We start from the raw sequence: 19836 nt of genomic DNA on the forward strand, positions 1-19836 counted from the left end.
AAAGATTTCATCAAACAAAGAGACAATCCAAGGCCTTGAGAAGAAGATCACAAGTTTGCGAGAGAAAGACACCGTGCTTGGTAGTCGGAAAAGAAAACGAGATCTGTGCAACCTTGAGAACATGAAGGTTGGTAGTGTTGGCCTGAAAAAACGAATACGAGCTTTAAGGTAACTCGAAGTTTGTTTCTTCAATGTGCTTCATTAAGAAGTGGATACACTTACTTTCCTATACATGATCATAACGCATTGTGATTTTTTGGCAGGTCTTTACTGCATCCAAACTCGAACGGTGCAGGCTTCAATGCCAGAGTGCATTACAGCCGTCTAGTTCCAAAAGAAGTAGTTGAAGAGATGATAACTCAGAAAAAATTTCGTAAGTTGAAAGGGAGGCTACTTACCTCCTTTATGAACGAGAATCAGCTGGAACCAATGGAAGTGCAAGCAATACTTGATGAGAGTGGCATCTCGCAGATGGGATACAAGGCACTCTTCAAAGCATTAGCTAAAAAATCTCAAAATAAACTACAGAGAGGATCATTTTTGCCAAAGCCATCACATGTAAAGGCTGCTCATCGGCACGTAAACGATGAGGTGTTTGAGAAACTTGGGTCACCATTCCATATTGAAGCAACGTTCTTAGGCAAGGGCGGCAGAGAGGTACAGTTTAACGAGCACAACAACCTCTTCGTTGATCTTGAAGCATTGCAAAGGTATGCAATTCACTTCTTTGACATCAGTCAAGACGAGTGCGGTGGGGTTCTCAAGTTTGTTTTGAAGCTCGACAAGTGCGAGGTCCTGAAGAACAAGAACTTGGAGAGAGTCATCATTACCCTCATGAACAGAGCTCTGGATCCATCAATAATGAAAGAGGATCCACGATACTTCAGCGTGCAATCAGAAAACAACATTCTATCTCTAGGATCATTTCAGGTATACTTCGTTCAATCTCTGATAACAAAAATATTGATTATTTGGTTGTTGATTTTGTGTTTTCATTTTTCACTGCAGGTTGATAAGGAAAATTTTGAAATCCTCGATTGGGTTTTTAGTCAAACCCAAATTCCTTCTATCATCAGTGAACAAAGAAATAGAGCCGTTCTTTCAGTGGAAGGATTTGGCGACTACAAAGTGGAATGGCACATGACAGGTGACTTAAAGACTCTTAAGTGTATGTACAACATAACACACGGATCAGCTGTGGCAAATCCATGCTTATATTGCATGGCTAATGCACAATCACTTGAGAGTGTGCATGGATTAGAGCTCCCAACAGACATCTTCAAGATAAAACTTTTAAACCAGTGCTTGATATTCCTCTGAGTAGAGTTCACGTCTGTACACTTCATGCACTCTGTCGAATAATTGAAAAGGTGGTTCATTTGTACATATGTTTTGCATGGACATTAAAGCCAGAGAGTGAGTCGAAAAGAGTGCTCAAAGCATTAGAGGGAGTGCTCTCAGACATTGGTTTGCATGGAGGCACTGTCAAAATCGAAGAGGACCCTAAGATGTCTCAAAGTCGGTACAAGGTACCGAGGAAAGCATCGATAGGCGGAGTGAAGGCAAGAAGGTTTCTTGGGTTTAGCCTCAAAGATTCAAATAGAGAAGAAAGGAGAATCCTGTTCAACAAATGGAAACAGTTACATAAAGTGGTTAAAGACAATGCTGGTGGTGGGGCAATCCAGAATCACAAGGCGAATGTGTGGAAATCACTAGATAAAATTTTCCACTACCTGGAGCTTACCTTGGGACCAAAGTAAGCTCACATCATTTCAAGCAGCCTTGCTGGATTGGAAAAAGGCTTACCTTACAAGGTGGGGTGGGCAACATATCACACATTACATGGTAGGTTGGCATTCTACGTATACAAAACAAAATTTTAAATTGTACTCAACTGACCATTTTGTTTTATTTCAATGCAGCACATACTATTCAACCATGGTCCATATTTTGCCAAGACATACAGCTCACTATCAATATGGTCCACACAAGGCATGGAAAAAACCCACTACATGGCAAGAACAGGTTATTTTAAGCACACTCGACATGGGGGAGGAAAAGAAAAGGCCAATAGCCTATTAGAGTTACACCAATGGACTTATAGATGACTAATTCATAGAGCAAGGTAGAAGGAACTTCTTAAGAGTTCAGAAATTACACGGTCTTTACAACACATCCGCAAAGAGAAGAAACAAATGGCTTGGGGATCTTCAAATGCGGTGGAGCGCCATGCGAGGTGGCACTGGTCACAAGTCAGGAGCGGGAGAATATGGACCTGAGACCGTCGTTTTTATCCTCTTCGATGCACCTCCTTCCTCCTCACTTTATACCTCTTCGATGTGCAAGCTCTGTAGACGAGCTCGTTCCTCTGTTGATGGCAGCATCCCCACTGGCATCATGCGTCTTCTTTCCCTCAGAAACAGCCACTTATTGTATGGATCTAAGCTTTCCGGGTCTTCAACCCCTGCAGCCAAAGCCTGAGCTGTGTAGGACATGAAATAGGGGGCTCTGAGTGCCTGGCACCCATACCCAATGCCAAATACACGTAGAGCAAACTATTTTTCAATCAGAATTACTCTTTCTGCGTTTAGTGGGAGGGGGTTCCCACCACACAATTTTGTAATAGCTTTCATTGCAAACAGTGGGAACTTTGCATTGTCATCGGAGTATTCCTTGTGGTATATTATGATCTACATAATAATTGCAATGAATTTGTGGGCCGTAAGTGAGATGAGTACAATTGTCAAGTACTTGAATTGTTTCTATAAACCTTTTTGTGGTTGAAACGCCCGATGTAGTGAGACAACGCCGCATCCTTGCCTTGGACTCCAGTGACAAGCCCTTGCCGTGCCCTTCCGTTCTTCTAAGGAAACTATCGTCATACACTAGCACCTGGCAGCAAAAAACAATGTTCATGATATTTTATCACTCGGCCATCTCTAATACCATCTGAATGCACGACAAAAGTTACCATCTGATTCTCGTCCATTTCCAGCATCGACCTCCCCCACAAGTGAATAGACTGACTATTCATTACCTTATCTTCGGGTGCCACGTGTCTACCCATGTTTTCCAAGCCGAGTTGTTTTGTTGTCAAATCAAACTGCTCATCTGTTGGCAAATTGGCCTCTCCGGACTTCACCTCATTGAACGTATCTTTAATCAGTTGCGACCCTGAAGTGAACTATGAGTCGCGGACAGCTGTGTCAGCAATAAGATATTGGTCCACTCCATCATCGTCCACAAACCCCATGTCTGCCTCACAAAAATTTACAATTGCCTCTAGGCAGTAGTCCTCCCATATATTGAGCTCATGCATGGTATCTGTGAGCAGAACATAGTGGGTGTCACCCGCCATAGCAAAGCTGGGAGCACAATTCAGAGGCAAAGTCGCTTCCATACGTGGGCTTTCTTCATTGCACCCTATTGCTGCATCCGCAAGAGAAACAAGAGTTAAGCCCGCATCAAATGTTTCCTTTAGTACCTCTTCCTGCTCTTCTTCTGGATTGAATTGCACCTCCACATCCTCTACCTCTTCCTCCGGCGCCAATGGACAACTACCGAAAGTTCTTGACTACGAAGTCTCTGACTCGCCATCCGTCTGCAAGTATAAGTAACAGACAAACCCATGGTAGAATTCCAATAAGTGACATTTTTTTAAGTGCTTCATACACCTGTCTTGTACAAGCAGTGCATTGGAGGGACACTTTTCAAGACATCGATTCAGTCTCCTTGAAGCACTCTTGTTAGGGTCAAGGTCGGCAGGGTGCACATATCTCATGCCATCAACTGTCATGGAACTGTCACAAGTGACTGCCTCATACTGTTGCAAATGGTTTTGTAGGTACTCAAAGGAGCAATCTATAATCCTCTGTATAGAAAAACTCTGCATTGAACATTCCTAATAGTTCTGGTGCACGGTGATGAGCACGGGCGTTATATAAGAATGTGAATAGTTTTTCTTCACATGTATCCTTGCTCACTTGTGTCTCCAGGACTATGATCCCCATGACTGAAAGAAAAATCAAGCCAAAACTATTTGGTGTCATAACAAAGCGAATGTTGGACCTCGAGTACCCCTCAATGTCCTATTTTGCTTGGTTTGGCCCCGTGCGCTAATGTCATAAGAGGTGACGTTAGTTGAATCAGAACCAAGCGAGTAGGGTCCCCAAGAATTTCCAAAGGACCCTCTTCACTTGGTTCTGTCCTATGTGCTAATTTCATAAGAGTTGACGTTAGTTGAGTCAGAACCAAGCGAGTAGGGCCCCCAAGAATTTCCGAAGGACTCTATTCGCTTGGTTATGTCTCGTGTGCTAACGTCATAAGAGTTGACGTTAGTTGAGTCAGAACCAATGGACTAGGGGCCCCAAGAATCACCGAATGGCCCTATCGACGGGTTATGTCCCGTGCGCTAATGTCATAAGTGGTGACGTTAGTTGAGTCAGTACCAAGCAAGTAGAGCCCCCAAGAATCTCCAAAGGGCCCTATTCACTTGGTTCTATCTTGTGGCATTCGGAACAGGTGGATAAGAACAGAGCATATTATGTTATCAGTGATAGATTTATAGGCCTACTCACTCACTATGCCCAAACTCAGGCACGGTCACATAAGGAGTAATTATTCCAACCATGAATGCGATACGGTCACCACATAAGGAGTAATTATTCCAACCATGAATGCGATACGATCACATAATGAGTAATTATTCCAACCATGCATGCGTTTTTACCCTAACGCAGTGGCTTTGGTGCGCACACAGTTAACAACACACAGGAAGGGGAGAGACAGGGAGAAAGAACCTGTCTCTACAATATCCAATGGCGCCGATTTGGATGGCGATGTCGCAGGCCACCGACAACAAGAACCAGAGGGGGGCGATGGCGATGGCGACGCGACAGCAAAGGACTCGACCCAGTGGAGGTCACTCAATGCAGGATCACGAGAGTTGGCCAAGGGGAAGAGCGCAGAAAATGCAAAGGCGATGGCGAATGCAAGGGCGATCGGCGTCTGACTCTAAACGCAGGATCACGAGAGCTGGCCAAGGGGAAGGGCGCAGAAAAGGCAAAGGCACGAGATCTGGCCAAGCAGAAGGTGCGAGATGGAGATGGAGATGGCGACTGCAAGGGCGATTGGCGTCTATCTGACCCTTAACGGTCACTCAAAAAGGCACGTGGGCTGCGCTCTCAAGGACAACCAGTATTAAATGGTCTCAGATTCCCATGCAGTATGATTTACCAACCGCAATCTCGCGCATAAGTGAAGTTGTCACCCTCCCCGAGGTAAGAATTCTAAGTTGAGGCATTACCCCCGCCAAACATCTCAAGTTTCAACTATTCTGCCTCTTTTCGCGTCCTCTACTGCGCATCATTCTAATTAACTTTACCCCCATCGACGCTACACGGTAAGCAAACTCCATCACCTCGTACTCTCGTGCATCCTCCTTCTCTTACTCTTGTTCTGTAGTGCTTCAGCGACGCGTAACTCTACACACAGTGAAGAGGTATGCTACTTACTACCCTTCTGTGCACTTGTATTTTGTGTAGTTGGTGAGTACCAAGCGAATAAGGTAAGGTCACTTAGTCCAAAAGGCCCTATTCGCTTGGTACTGACCAAAAGAAAAGTTAAGTGATGTCTGCTAGTACAGAGTTCAATACTAAGCAAATAAGGGAAAGGTAACCCCTGCTTGTTGCAGATTTAGGGTTTTCTTTTGCCAAATACGCCTTTTGATTTCGGTCCCGTGTGCTTGTATTTTGTGTAGTTGGTCAGTACCAAGCGAATAAGGTAAGGTCACTTAGTCCGAAAGGTCCTATTCACTTGGTACTGACCAAAAGAAAAGTTAAGTGATGTCTGCTAGTACAGAGGTCAATACTAAGCAAATAAGGGGAAGGTAACCCCTGCTTGTTGCGGATTTAGGGCTTTCTTTTTCCAAATACGCCTTTTGATTTCGGTCCAGTGCGCTTGTATTTTGTGTAGTTGGTTAGTACCAAGCGAATAAGGTAACGTCACTTAGTCCGAAGAGCCCTATTTTCTTGGTACTGACCAAAAGAAAGGTTAAGTGATGTCTGCTAGTACAGATGTCAATACTAAGCAAATAAGGGAAAGGTAACCCCTACTTGTTGCGGATTTAGGGTTTTCTTTTGCCAAATACGCCTTTTGATTTTATAAGAAAGAAACAAAATTACAACTGAACACCGGGTTTGAGTTAGAAAACACTTCAGACTTTACAAAGAGTGGCCTATTAATTTCCGGGGGTTTCTTCACAGCCAGGCTATCTCTTCGCAAAGCCTGTTTGCAAAGTTAATGGCTTCCTCATATTTACTGGCTAGCTCAAGTACTTCATCCTTCATTTCTTGAAGCCAATTAATGATTGTCTCCATAGAGACATTCTCGGCGAGCAATCGTTGCATGTCTTCAGGCCTTCTTGCTTCCAGATAGTTTTTAAGGATTGAGACCCTCTGCCTGACGATCAACATTTGCTGCAGCTTCAGGCTAGCATCCTGCACAGAGCATTTAGCAAGTAAGCTCTTCAAACTAGGAGCTTGGAAATTGGGAGCAGAAAGCAAAGAATTACCAGCGGCTTACCTCGAGAATTGACTCCCGTGTTGACAACAGCCACTCCCGAGCTGTGTCGGTCGAGAACATTACAAGTAACATCGGGGGAGGGCCAAGGGGGGACCTCATGAGGAGGGCCCGGATGCGGTGTTGCTGGCACTGCAGGAGTATACCTTGGAAAGGCATCGCCACTATCCTAAGCTTCTTTTAGTTGATCTGCGAAACCCTGAGGGAGGTTCTGAAACAACTGCTCTTAAATAGACTTTCAGACATGCCTAAAAAGCAGAGCCTGGGCTCTGGCTTATGAGTGAGTGGTCTACTACCATGAGGTTTCATGAGAGGGGGACGTGGGAGAGAGAATCAATGGTACCATCACCCTGATATTAGGAGAGGTGATGGGAGGGAACGACATGACAGTTAGAACCGCATCGATTTAAGATCTCCTTCACATTGGTATTTTGTATCAGCGGATGCAAACCTGTTTGCTTGCTTGTACACTTTTCTGAGGTCACCACCCAGCGAATAAGGTATTTTGTTGCAGGGGTTGCAAACCTGTTCGCTTGGTAGTGATCTCAGAAAATGTAAGTGATATCTGCTATTACTATTTTTGAAGTCACTACCGAGCGAATAAGGCAAGGCAAACTCTTTCCTATGCACCTATTCGCTCGGTAGTGACCTCAGAAAATATAATTCATGTCTACCATTACTATTTTCTGAGGTCATTACCGAGCGAATAAGGCAAGGCAACTCTTTCCTATCCATCTTTTCGCTTGGTACTGACCTTTTCTTAAATCTGAAGCCCCTTGTGTTGACAAATGAATTGTCTTTTGGTGTTATTGTATTTGTAGAGATGCCTCGTGTAAAGGCCTGCGCTAGGAGGGCAATAGGTGAATCTTTGAATGCTCAAGCAAGAAGACGCCGATATGAGGCGCACAGAGGTGTACTACAAGAGCTGCGCAGGATAGAACGACACGTTCAACCTACTATTCCACATCTCCCTTTCCAGCGAGTAGTGCGGGAGATTTGTGAGCAGTGGAGAGTCAGCATGCGATGGGCCAGCAGTGCACTCCTCTGCCTTCAAGAAATTGCTGAAGACTACCTCGTGGAATTCTTCAGCAATGGATATATCCTGGCTGCCCATGCACACCGCGTCACTATCATGCCGCGGGCTTTTGATACTCTTCGTAGGCTTCGTTTCCGCTACGATGGGCTGCTTCAGCCAATGCCTATCCGGGATAGTAGAACCATGGATATTCTCAACATCCCCCCTCTCCATCCTCGTGCACGACAGACAGAGCCGTCTAAGGTTGAAACAAACAGCAGAAGGACCCGATCACGGGTCGAGAGAAACGACACAGATAGGTAGGCTGAGATAGCCGCAGAGGGCCAAGAGCAAGAGAGAGTGGACCCCGAGGCAGTCATGGAAGAAACAGAGACAGTTATTGAGGAGCCAGCTAGACACCAAAATGAGCAAGTCATGGAGGATCCGTAGCCCATCGTGGATGATGAGGGACAAGAGCAGGTCAGGGTGGAGCCTGAGGCATCTATGGAGCAACCAATATTGAAGGAAAATGATCCGAAGCCTGAGGAGCCTAAGGCTATTAGGGAGGCTATTAGGGAGGAGCCTGAGGCAGCTAGGGAGCCAGCTTAAGAAAGGGAAGGGCAAGGCTCTGCATCAGAAGGGCCATCCAACGTATCGGATGAGTCAATTATTTTAGAGAAAATCAACGAGGAGAATGAAGAGGAGTTGAGAATTTTGTTGAGCTCAGCGCCTCTGCATGTGCACATACAGTTGCCTGCAAGGTCAGAGGAGGCCTGCATTACCAACCTCGATAATGTAGACTTCATGTGCATGCGCAATTTCACCGACTCGCTCGCAACAAATGAGGTCGTCAATATTGCTTTGTGGTAATTCTCATGCTCTTTAATTCTTATGCTCATTAAATGGGTCTCTACCGAGACATGGGTCAATACCAAGCGAGACAGTGGCTAATGAAATTGGATTTTGGTACTACTCGCTCGGTATTCACCCATGTCTCCGTGGCAGTTACCAAGTTTTTCTTTATAATGGTTCACTACCTTAAAGACATGGTTCAATACCAAGCGGGTCAGTTTCTTATGGAATTGGAATCCGCCGCTGACTTGCTCGGTATTGACCCATGTCTTTGCGGTAGTCGTCAAGTTCTTCTTCATTTCAGCCGAGACATGGGTCAATACCAAGCGAATCAGTGGCATATGGAATTCGATAGCTGCCCCACTCGCTCGGTATTGACTCACTTAGTGTTCAAGTCTAATCTTTGTCATTTGTTCATGTTAGCCAAGCTGTCTCGCTTCTGTCCCCTGAGGTTCAAGAGAAAGTATACGTAATAGATCCGCTAGTATCGCCTTATCTGCAGAACAACTCAGTTTCCTTTTTGAGTCTGATGAACTGGTTTAGCAGAGTCAACTTTGATCTAGCGTGCTTTCTGGTCACTGCGTACAATCAATCGTGAGTATTTTCTTGCCTTGTAAAAAACATCTTGCATTGCGAATATCTCCTCATCTTTGATGGTGTCTTTGTAGTGATCATTGGAATCTGATGTTATTTGACATGGAAGCTAAGATTGTTTACTACGCAAACTCCGGGCAAAGCAGGGCGTTTCACGGTCGTGTAAAAACGTAAGGTCCATTTGGGTACATTTGGAAAGCAGTGTAGTGTCTCTTTGCAATGTGTTGCTGACTCAAGTGGTTATGTATGTAGTGCCACGAAAAAACTTGTATGTTGTGTAGAGCATCTTTTGTTAGCACATGATCTAGGAAATGTAGTTAAGCACGAACGGGTAATCGTGCCTACGCAGACTGATGACTATAGTTGTGGCTGTCGAACCTGTTTGAATGCCGTGTTGCTCATCAGTCAAATTATGGATATACCGAACGTAAGTAATTTACTGTTTTATTGTTTGCTGCAACGTATGTATGAAGCAACAGATGTCTGTATCACGCTTCTACAGGAACTTCGATTACATAACTACACCAACAACGATGTGCGACATTTTTCTGTAATGGCCATCCAGCATATTATAATCTCGATAAACAGACGCACAAGAGAGGAAGCGGCGAGAGCTGATGAGTTCAAAGAGGCTCGCATTAACGAAATAACGCAACGCCACAATCAGACTCAAGAAGAAGTTTGAAATATGCAAGAAGCAATACACCAATATTATGCGGACGCCGCAAAAGTAGAGGAATGGGCTGCACGTAGACAGCAAGATCAAGAACAGTGGGAAGCTTCACAGGTGCAAGAAGCATGGGAAGCCATGGAAGAGGCCCATGATTTCGAGCGACGTGAAAGGATGCCCGAGACCAGCGTCCCCAGAGGCAGAGGTAGCAGCAACCGAAGCAAAGGTCAGGGGAGCAACCGGAGTAGAGGGCAAGGGACGAGTGGCACAAACCGGGGGAGAGGACAGGGGACGAGTGGCACAAACCGAGGGAGAGGACAGTAGCAGGGAAAGGGAGCAAATTACTCTTGACAGAAACAACACAATATGTAAAGTTTTAAAACATTGAAAATGTACATTTTTGAAACATTGTTTGACCGCCAAAAAATATCTCTGCATTAGTCATTTTCAAGAGTACATCATGGTTTTCATGGCATCAAAGCTCTTTGCGTGCACAAGGTATGTGACCTAGCTTCCGGTGGAAGCAATTAAGTGAAGTGTCTTTGTTAGTGACTCCTTGCACAATGTTGTTTTCTCTTTGCACCTTGGAATCTGAAAAGAAGAAAAAGTTAGATTCAGTCATAGTGTATTAAAGACAATCAAAATTTATCGATTTAGTAAGCACCTTTCTATTGTTGAGACTGAATGCATACAATTCCGGAAAAAGTGGAAGTTCTTCACATGTAAGATCTATCCTAAGCTGTGCCAGAGTTGTGTTTGACATTGTCTCCATCACAGTAAGTAGGCTGTCTCGAAAGTAGAGCTCCATTGATAAAGGTTTGTTCTTGAGGCTGTTCTCTGTATCTTGGTCTAGTGGAATAAGCTGCCCACTAAGAAGATGATATCTAATGTAGTAAAACGATACTAAGAAATTTTGAGAGCTTATAATGAACTTGCAAATTATGGACTTCTTTTGCAAAATACAAATTTTGTTCTGTGATTGTTCCTATCCCAGTTATCATCTAAAAAGTCCAAACAGCTCTCAGACTTGCAAATGAACATTGTTGCGGTAGTTCTTATTTGCTCATCGAAGAAAAAATCTGCAAACACTTCAAGAGGCATAAATAGTGCGAGCCGAACTATTTTTGTGGCAATTGAATACTTGAGGGACTTTTGTATATCCTGAAACAAATTATTCCTGAAGCTTTCACTAGTTTGCGAAGTAGGCAGGGACCAATCCTTGCTGTCAAAGGATGGAAGTGACAAAGGAGCTACATGACCCCAACCAATGGAAGTTCTCGGTTCCACATATGACATATCACAAAATAAAATTCCATTATCTACAAGTTCCTTGTGTTGTCTTCCTCGGTACATTTGCTCACCAATAAATGCATGGAAAGCATAAAAAATCCCAACTATACTCTCAACTGGTTTCCAATCTGTCCTATTCGGTGGATAAATATCTGAAACATACCAAAGATGATATCCACCACTTAATATTCGAATATAATCATGCACTAAGCAAGATGCTAAAATAACTTACAGTTGGGTCGATGCCTTGGAAAACTTGGAGGAGATGTTTGCAACCTTAAGTCTGCATGCTAGAAAGCATGTTGTATGAGGACCTCTTTCACCCGCTTGCTTTGTGCACACACTTTAAACTCTTTAACTTGACCCTTGAAAGCCTCCACGAAATCATTGCGTTGCCTCCTCTTCCTCCTCCTAGTTTGCAGTAGAACCCAACTTCCGATAGTTATACGAGATGGAATCCATGCTTGATCGTCTGTAGTATAACTGTTAAAAATGCTAACAAAGTCAATGGTAGTGATAGGCCTTCGAGAAGTAGACATGGTGTGCAGTAGAATGAATACACAGAAAGGTTAGTGCAAATATAAAAAAGGAAAGAAGTTTTGAGAGGGAAGTAGAGCTACTCAAAGTCATATTTGGGCGGGAACAAAGTACTAGATAGAGTCTTTAATGAAAGTTCTGAAATTCCTCGGTACATAGTTAGTACGACTTACGGCATTTATGCCTTGAAAGCGTGAAATTGTGCAATATGATGAACCAAAATAAAATTTCCTCCCTTTTTTTAAAAGATCTTGACTCCAAAATGTCGATTTTCAACGAAACGGTAGCCTCTTCCTCATTGGTCGAGCACCACTCTCTCTCTAGAATTGAAAGGCCCAAAAGTGAGTCCAGCTTTCTCCTAATGACACATTGAGGGTACATCTAGTTATCAACATAAGTGGTTCCTTAGTATGTTGCCAGTGACTATGCTACACACTCTTTGACTAGCTTTACTCAATTAGATCATGTGAGACCTAAATTTTATATGTAAGATAGAGGTATGATAGTTTTCTTTATTGATTGTTGTATAAGCGTAGAAAGGGGGGTCATATTCCCTAATATGAGTCGTATATAGGGGTTTTATCAAAGTTGTCTGCTCGCAGGTGGCATCTCGTTTTTTATATAGAGTGAATCCCCCGGGATATGAGATTACTTTAGCATATCTCACCAAGGCCATTCAAGAGAGTCTTAGAGATAATCGTGCTCCACAACACAATCATATGTATCCAAGAAGGGAGTAACAATGGTGCTCAGTTTTCTATGGTCCGCATAGTACCAATGAATGCCCTACTTTTAGAGTAAATTCAACGGGAATTGCAATGCTTGTGGGAGTTATGGTCATCAAGCCAAGCATTGCATAGTATTTAAGTGCGCAAGTAACAATGGTGCTCAGTTTGCTATGGTCCGCATAGTACCAATGAATGCCCTACTTTTAGAGTAAATTCAACGGGAAATGCAATGCCTATGGGAGTTATGGTCACCAAGCCAAGAATTGCATAGTATTTAAGTGTGCAATGGCTAATAGACCAACCTTAGCATGGACGGACACACCTCAAGTGCCTGCATTGATGTCGGACCCACCTCTTGAACAAACATCACAACACATGGTCCCTAGGGCCCAAAATGTTGTTCAAACAACACCCTTACCACCTCCAGTGCTAGGACCACAACCACCACATCCGAGAATCACTTATGTGAATCAAGTGGGTTGTGAGTCATCTATTGCTTGTTTGGAGGGCTGTGAGGAAGATATAGACCCTAATATTGCCTATGGGATCACACTACATGGAGGACTATTGGGGACAAGTCAAACCTGTCTATCAAGTAGCTGCTCTTGCTGTAAGAGGCCAAAATATCAATAACACTACTAAGAGACCACCTCTTCAATTCTATGAGTGTGGAGGTCCACATCGTGTAGTCGAGTGTCCTATTAGGCTACAAAAGAACACTAATGCAAACCAACCAAGCAAGCACGTCTACAATGCCGATACTCATGTGTAATCGATGTGGCATAGATCATTTAATTGCCCAATGTCCAAATAATCCAAATGCGCCAAAGATCACACCATTAAACTTGATTGAGGTTATCGAGGAGCCATCACAAAGTACACATGTGGTACCAGTAAATGTACTCACACAATCGATGCGCCAAAAACAAAATTATATTCTTGAGGAAAGAGACATGGCATCAATTGCCCAATCTCAAAAGAAGAAGAAAACACGAAGGAAGAGATTGAAAAAAGCAACGAAGTCAGACCCCAGTTCAAAGACCAACATAGGGACTGGTGATGGCCACGTATATATGAACGAGGCTGAAGAGGATTCTGATTCAGGTGAAACCATGGAGACCAAAATGACCACTAGGAAAGAAACCAACAAGGAAGATCGTCATGAGCCACAATGGCTAGGACCCAAGAAGAAGATAGGCACTTACCCAAACCCTACAGAGGAGATTGAGCGAGTCAAGCAATTAAGGAGTTCGGTAGAAAATACCCAAAGGGATCTAGAGCCAGCACCTAGGCAGATCCAAATTACAGACACAGTGTTCCCTACACAACAACCTCACAAAGTCCATAGACCCCTAGTCATACCTAGTGTCATCCAAGAATAAAGTGACTTAAAGTTATGGGAAAGTGGGCATACTCACTTGTTATTGGAAAGAATGTTTACAGAGAGGCTACTTGACCCTATTGAAGAAATGGAGATCCCATCTTCCCCACCTTAAGAGATTGAAGCCCAAAAGGTGTCGTTAAATATTGCTGAGTCTGACAATGTGGATTGGGTCCACCTACCAGCAACCATAGACACTTGGGTCCACCTACTAGCAACCATAGACACTTGGGGAAATAGAAGGAAGACCTAGGTAACACCTGAGGGGGATGAAATGCCACCACTGGTACCTTTAAATATGATAGAAGCAATGCATATAGCTTCTGTTGACCTACAAGATGAAGGCTTGACTGACATTGGAACCAGTAGCGTCTCACAAGACTATAGCCCACACGATTTGGAGTCAAAATCATCAATTAAATTTGACTCTGAGGACAAAGCATTTGAGTTAAATCTTAGTGAAAATGTGGGGACAAACCATTCAGGGACTAGTGGTACCCTAGATAGCAATCTATCTAGGAGAGCAGAAGACACAAGTAGCGATTCATTTACTGACTCTTCACTAGAGATCGGCCGTAATCAAAAATTAGATAAGAAGAGTAAGAGATATAAGAGGCGACGATATTGAACAAAATTGTGTGCTAGAATAAATGAAAAGAATTCTACCATGGAATGGATTAATTATATAGGGGCATGTGATACTAATCAGAAGCTAGTAGATAACTGGGGTGAATACCTTCAAAGCGTTATGTGTTGTAGTCCACAACCCATTGACATCACACAGCTAGAGGCTACAAAGAAGCCAAAGTTGAGCCGTACCGTAAGGAGACAAAAAAATCAAGAGTTAGCTCAACAATAAAAGGAAGCGGAAGTGAAATCATAGTCCACAAAACAACAAGACCCTACAGACTTACACCTTGCACCCGATCATTTCAAATCCTACACCACAGAGGAGCGTAAGGTTGTGTATACAAAGACTCAAAGAAAACCTATCGATGGAAGCAACGGAGTTTGTAATGGTCCAGTGATAGTTAAGAAGATAGAGTTAGCAGACCCAGGAGAATAGTCCAAACCTGTTTTCATTGCCCAAGATCTGACAGAGACTGAGAAGTATGTACTTAAAGAACTTCTCAAGGAATTCAAGGATATATTTTCTTAGACATATCATGATATGAAAGGTGTTCTATCTTCTGTGGTGCAACACACAATCCCCATGAATAGCATGGCTAAACCAGTTTAGTAACGACTCCACCCAATGAATCCTAAGTATACAAAGATTGTTCAAGAAGAGATTGAAAAGCTTGTGAAATTCGGATTCATATACCCTATTGAGCACTCAGAATGGGTGTCTCCAACAGTTATTGTGCTAAAAAATAATGGAAACTCAGAGTGTGCATGGATCTCAAGAAGGTCAATGCCGCCACTAGGAGGGACCATTACCCCTTGCCATATTCAGAACATGTGCTTGAAAGAGTTGCAGGGAAGGAAGCTTATAGCTTTTTAGATGGGTACTCTGGCTACAATCAAATCACAATTGTGCTAGAGGACCAAGCTAAAACAGCCTTTATAATCAAATTTGGAGTGTTCGTATTTCATGTTATGGCTTTTGGCTTAACCAATGCCCCTGCTACCTTTCAAAGATTAATAAACACTGCTTTTAGAGAATATTTGAGGAAGTTTTGTGAAGCTTTCTTAGATGACCTTTGTGTTTATTCCTCTTGGAAAGAACATCTGTCATATTTACGAAAAGTGTTTGAGAAGTGCAGATTGTATCGCATCTCCTTAAACCATTTCAAGTACCAATTTTGGGTTAAACATGGAGTCATTTTAGGGCATATAGTGTCCAAAAATGGGATTTCCACAGCCATTGTTGAATTGCCACCACCTACAAACTATAAAGGAGTTCAAAGGTTCGTGGGCCATGTTGATTATTATCGGCGGTTTATTTTAAAATTTGATGACATAGCTCGTCTATGTACAAACTTCTTACTGAGTTTCATTGGACCGTGGAGTGTGACCATGCGTATGAGTCATTGAAAAAGACCTTGACTAGCACTCCTCTTCTACGAGTGCCCGATTGGAATGTAATTTTCCATGTGCATATTGATGTATCAAACTTTGCTATTGGGTGTGTTCTAGCTCAACCAGGAGAACATAAATTGGACTACCCTATTAGCTTTGCAAGTCGTCAATTAAATGATGCTAAGAGAAACTACACCACTACAGAGAGGGAAGGTTTGCTATGATTTACTCAATGAAGAAATTTTGCTACTACGTATTAGGAAGAGAATGGGGTCTAGGAGGGCCTCTTCATTTGGCAGTTTAAGGAAGTCAAACCCTTAGTATTAAGAAAGTAATCAAAGAACAACTTTTGAATTCAAATAGGCAAAACGGCTAGTTTATTTGAATTCAAATTTTCTCCCCAAAATGAAATTTTAAATCTAGCGGGTAAAACCATATCATGTAGCATATCTATGGAAAGAGCTCGATGCGTGGATTCTGAATCCATCATACCCGCTCAAATTGGAGATCATATGTGGGAGTTATGGAAGGCTAAAAAATTATAAAATTATCCTTCTCCTTTTTGGGGGGAAAAGTTTATCCTTTGACCACTCTTACACACTGACCATTCTTGCACACATAGCGTACATCTATTTGTCAAAATGTTAATCACCTCGATAACGTCATGGCAAATAAAGAAACCCTCCTAGACCCCATCCTGTTCCTAATACTTCTTGCCAACAAGTTTGTTTTCTATGTGGATCATCAAGTCTTGTTGTATCTAGTAAATAAACCTTGTTCCACGGGAAGAATTACATGATGCTTGTTGATTCTTCTTGAGTTTGATTTTACCGTCATAGTGAGACCTGGTAAAATACATGTCATGGTGGATCATTTGTCTTGCATACCCAATGGTGAAGCCCCTACTGGAGTCGATAATGAATTGCCTGATACTTCCTTATTTCTAGTCAAGACCATGCTTGAATGGAGTGAGAAGATTGTGAACTTTCTAGTTAATTGTTTACCACCCAAAGAGCTTCGTAAGGATATAGCTCGAAAACTGTTAAAAGAATGTGAACCTTATTCTCTCATTGCAGGAACTCTCTACAAGATAGGAAAGGACAATATTCTTAGACGTTGTGCCCGTGAGGATGAGTATGTATACATAGTGCAAGAAGTCCACATGGGTATAGCAGGAGGACATACAATCAGGCTATTGGTGGCCTACCTTATTCAAGGATGCATCACTTTTTGGAAAAGGATGTGATGAATGCCAACGTTACAAGATCACACAACGAAAGGATAATATGCCCTTACAACCTGTTAAAGTGACTCAACCATTTGGAAAATGGGGTTTAGACTTTGTAGGCCCAATTAGTCCAGTAACTCGTAATACTCAATCTTGGATGCTCTTCCACCTTGACGAACGGGCTTCATTTCAATAGCTTCCGAGGACGGAATCTACATCAGGAAGGGGGACTTTTAACCCTCACATACACCCTATCGCCTACAACGGACGTCGTACTATTTATTTGATAGAGTCATGGACCGGGCTTGTCGATCCAATAGGTGTGTAGGTGATCGCCGATGAGAGGCGCACCACTTATCTTATTTTTACAAATTTTGATTGTGGCTGCTCGTTGCACAAAAATTATAGAAATAAGATAAGTGGTGCAGCTCTCATCAGCGACGATCACCTACACACCTATTGGATCGACAAGCCCTATCCATGACTCTATCAAATAAATAGTACGGCGTCTGTCGTAGGTGATAGGGTGTCCGTGAAGGTTAACATGCCCCCCTTCATGATGTAGATTCCGTCCTAAGAAGCTATTGAGATGAAGCTCGTTCGTCGAGGTGGAAGAGCATCCAAGATTGAATGTCCTTAGTCTTCTTCAACCACTACAAAATGAACCAAAGTTGGGACATTAACTACATTCTCATATACAATTAAAAAAGCATATGCAATTGTAGGCAGACAAATTGATTGGTAACAGAATATTAAACAATTTGTCAGCAATAAACATTAAATTGTAATATAATCAAACACATAAACAGTTGTAAAGGTCAAAAACTAAACAATTTTGGGGTCATTAATTAACGGTTGAAAGGCACTAGAGGTCAACTATTAATACCATGGGGAATGCCTTCCTAATAATCAATGGTTACTTTAGGTTCTTAATTCAATTTAGGCAGCATTGTGTGTAATGTACTAGGGCTTTCTAGTGGGCTTAGTCCCTATCGACCTTTAGCTTAAGTATTATAAAGGGAATTTACTAGTGTGATGAACCTGGGGAGGGCTAATAGTGTTATATGACCCCCCAAAGTTACAAAATTAAAATGTTGAAAACGAACAAAAAAAAAAATCAAAAGTATCACAATGTAAAATCTTAAGCTGGAAGAAAAATCCTAGCTTGATTTGGTATTTCACTCACGTGTATCGCATGTGGTACTAGAGCCCTAGAGGTTCCTAGTGTGGACGCTTTTCCTTGAAAAGCAAAAAACCCAAGGCATACAAAATAAGCACACACATCAAATTGAATCAATGTGAAAAGAATTTGGGGGGTCAAAGAAAAGAAAATAAGTCAAGCGATGATTTCACAAGCAATTCCTTTTATTGTAGCTTAACTACAGGGTCTTCTAGGTATAGCCTCTAGTCAGCCCTCAGACACGAAATACTTGGCTCTTGCGATTAAACATCTTAATTGACCAGAAAAAATTGAGAAGCTTGTCCATGGTATTAATAGTTGACCTCTACTGCCTTTCGATCGTTAAATTAGTGACCCCATAATTGTTTAGATTTTTATCTTTACAACTGTTTATGCGTTTGATTATATTACAGTTTAATGTTTATTGCTGACAAATTGTTTAATATTCTGTTACCAATCAATTTGTCTGCCTACAACTGCATATGCTTTTTTAATGTATATGAGAATGCAATTATTGTGCCAATTTTGGTTGATTTTGCAGTGGTTGAAGAAGGCTAAGGACATTCAATCTCGGATGCTCTTCCACCTCGACGAACGGGCTTCATCTCAATAGCTTCCCGAGGACGGAATCTACATCAGGAAGCGGGGCATGTTAACCCTCACGGACACCCTATCACCTACGACGGACACAGTATTATTTATTTGATAGATTCATGGACTGGGCTTGTCGATCCAATACGTGTGTAGGTGATCGCCAATGAGAGGCGCACCACTTATCTTATTTTTACAATATTTGTGCAACGACCAGCCACTGTGGGCGCCCATGTGTGAATGTACCAAACTCTTATAAAAGGTCCATTTAACCTAAAAATCCTCATTCTCTGATGAGGTGTAAGCTAAGAAGTGCTCTTGCTCCATCTCTATCTCCTTCTCCTTTGTGTGTGTGTGTGTGTGTGTGTGTGTGTGTGTGTGTGTGAGAGAGAGAGAGAGAGAGAGAGAGAGAGTGTGATCGAGCATTGCGGAGACATCGGCAGTGGCGAGGCGGTAGAGCACGGCATTGGCGGCATCTCCTTCTTCTTTGCAGCACAAAATCCTTCACGACGGAAGCATTGAGAGATGAGTGACACACCATTGTTCTTTGAGCTTTCTAGGACTCTCTAGTTGTGTGTTTGCAGCCTTTCAATGCTCACACACAGTGCACAGGCAAGTTCCCAGCCTTTGACATGTATGGCAAAGCGTACACAAGCAATTTCTTTTTAACTTGTGATGTAACTTGTACCACCCCTTGAGAGCATGGAGCAGGTACACCCACTCATCTTGATCTTCCCTTTTGGTCAATTAGCTTATTACATTTTTTCTCTCTTATCATGGAGGTAGCCTTGACATCTTACTTCGCTTCCAAGATTGGTCATATGTGTCACCCACCTACTAGGATGAATGTTAGTTTCAACTATTTCTCAAACTTATTTATGCTCTTCTTGTTTTTTCCTATTTTGTGACACGTGTTGTGTGACATACTCATATTCTGAGCGGTGGGAGTCACCTTCCTTAGTAGGTGTTTCAAGTGTGCCTCGATGCTTTCTCCTTATTTTCCGTGCATCACCATCATAATGGATACTATCCTCTGGGGTATATTCAGCTCCATTGCAGCCTCATTGATTAGATCAATAGCATTGCTCACTGTTAGTGGCACCATGGACATAGAAGCTCTCCTATTTTTTATTTTTTGCAGTCCTAGACCACACCCTTTGTGTCCACCT

At 42.5% G+C, this 19836-nt stretch overlaps 1 protein-coding gene across 1 annotated transcript in view; it reads left to right on the plus strand.

The window, feature by feature from the left end:
• The window catches only part of LOC147448592 (uncharacterized), a 34001-nt gene extending 15035 nt beyond the window's left edge, over nucleotides 1-18966 (plus strand). The window contains exon 2 of the transcript XR_015189366.1: nucleotides 18618-18966. The gene's annotated coding sequence lies outside the window, so the exon portion shown is untranslated. The remainder of the gene's footprint in view (nucleotides 1-18617) is intronic.
• Nucleotides 18967-19836: the final 870 nt, after the last annotated feature.

Source organism: Adiantum capillus-veneris, chromosome 10, assembly GCF_014529385.1.
Source record: "Adiantum capillus-veneris isolate H3 chromosome 10, ASM1452938v2, whole genome shotgun sequence".
NCBI classification, from domain to species: domain Eukaryota; kingdom Viridiplantae; phylum Streptophyta; class Polypodiopsida; order Polypodiales; family Pteridaceae; genus Adiantum; species Adiantum capillus-veneris.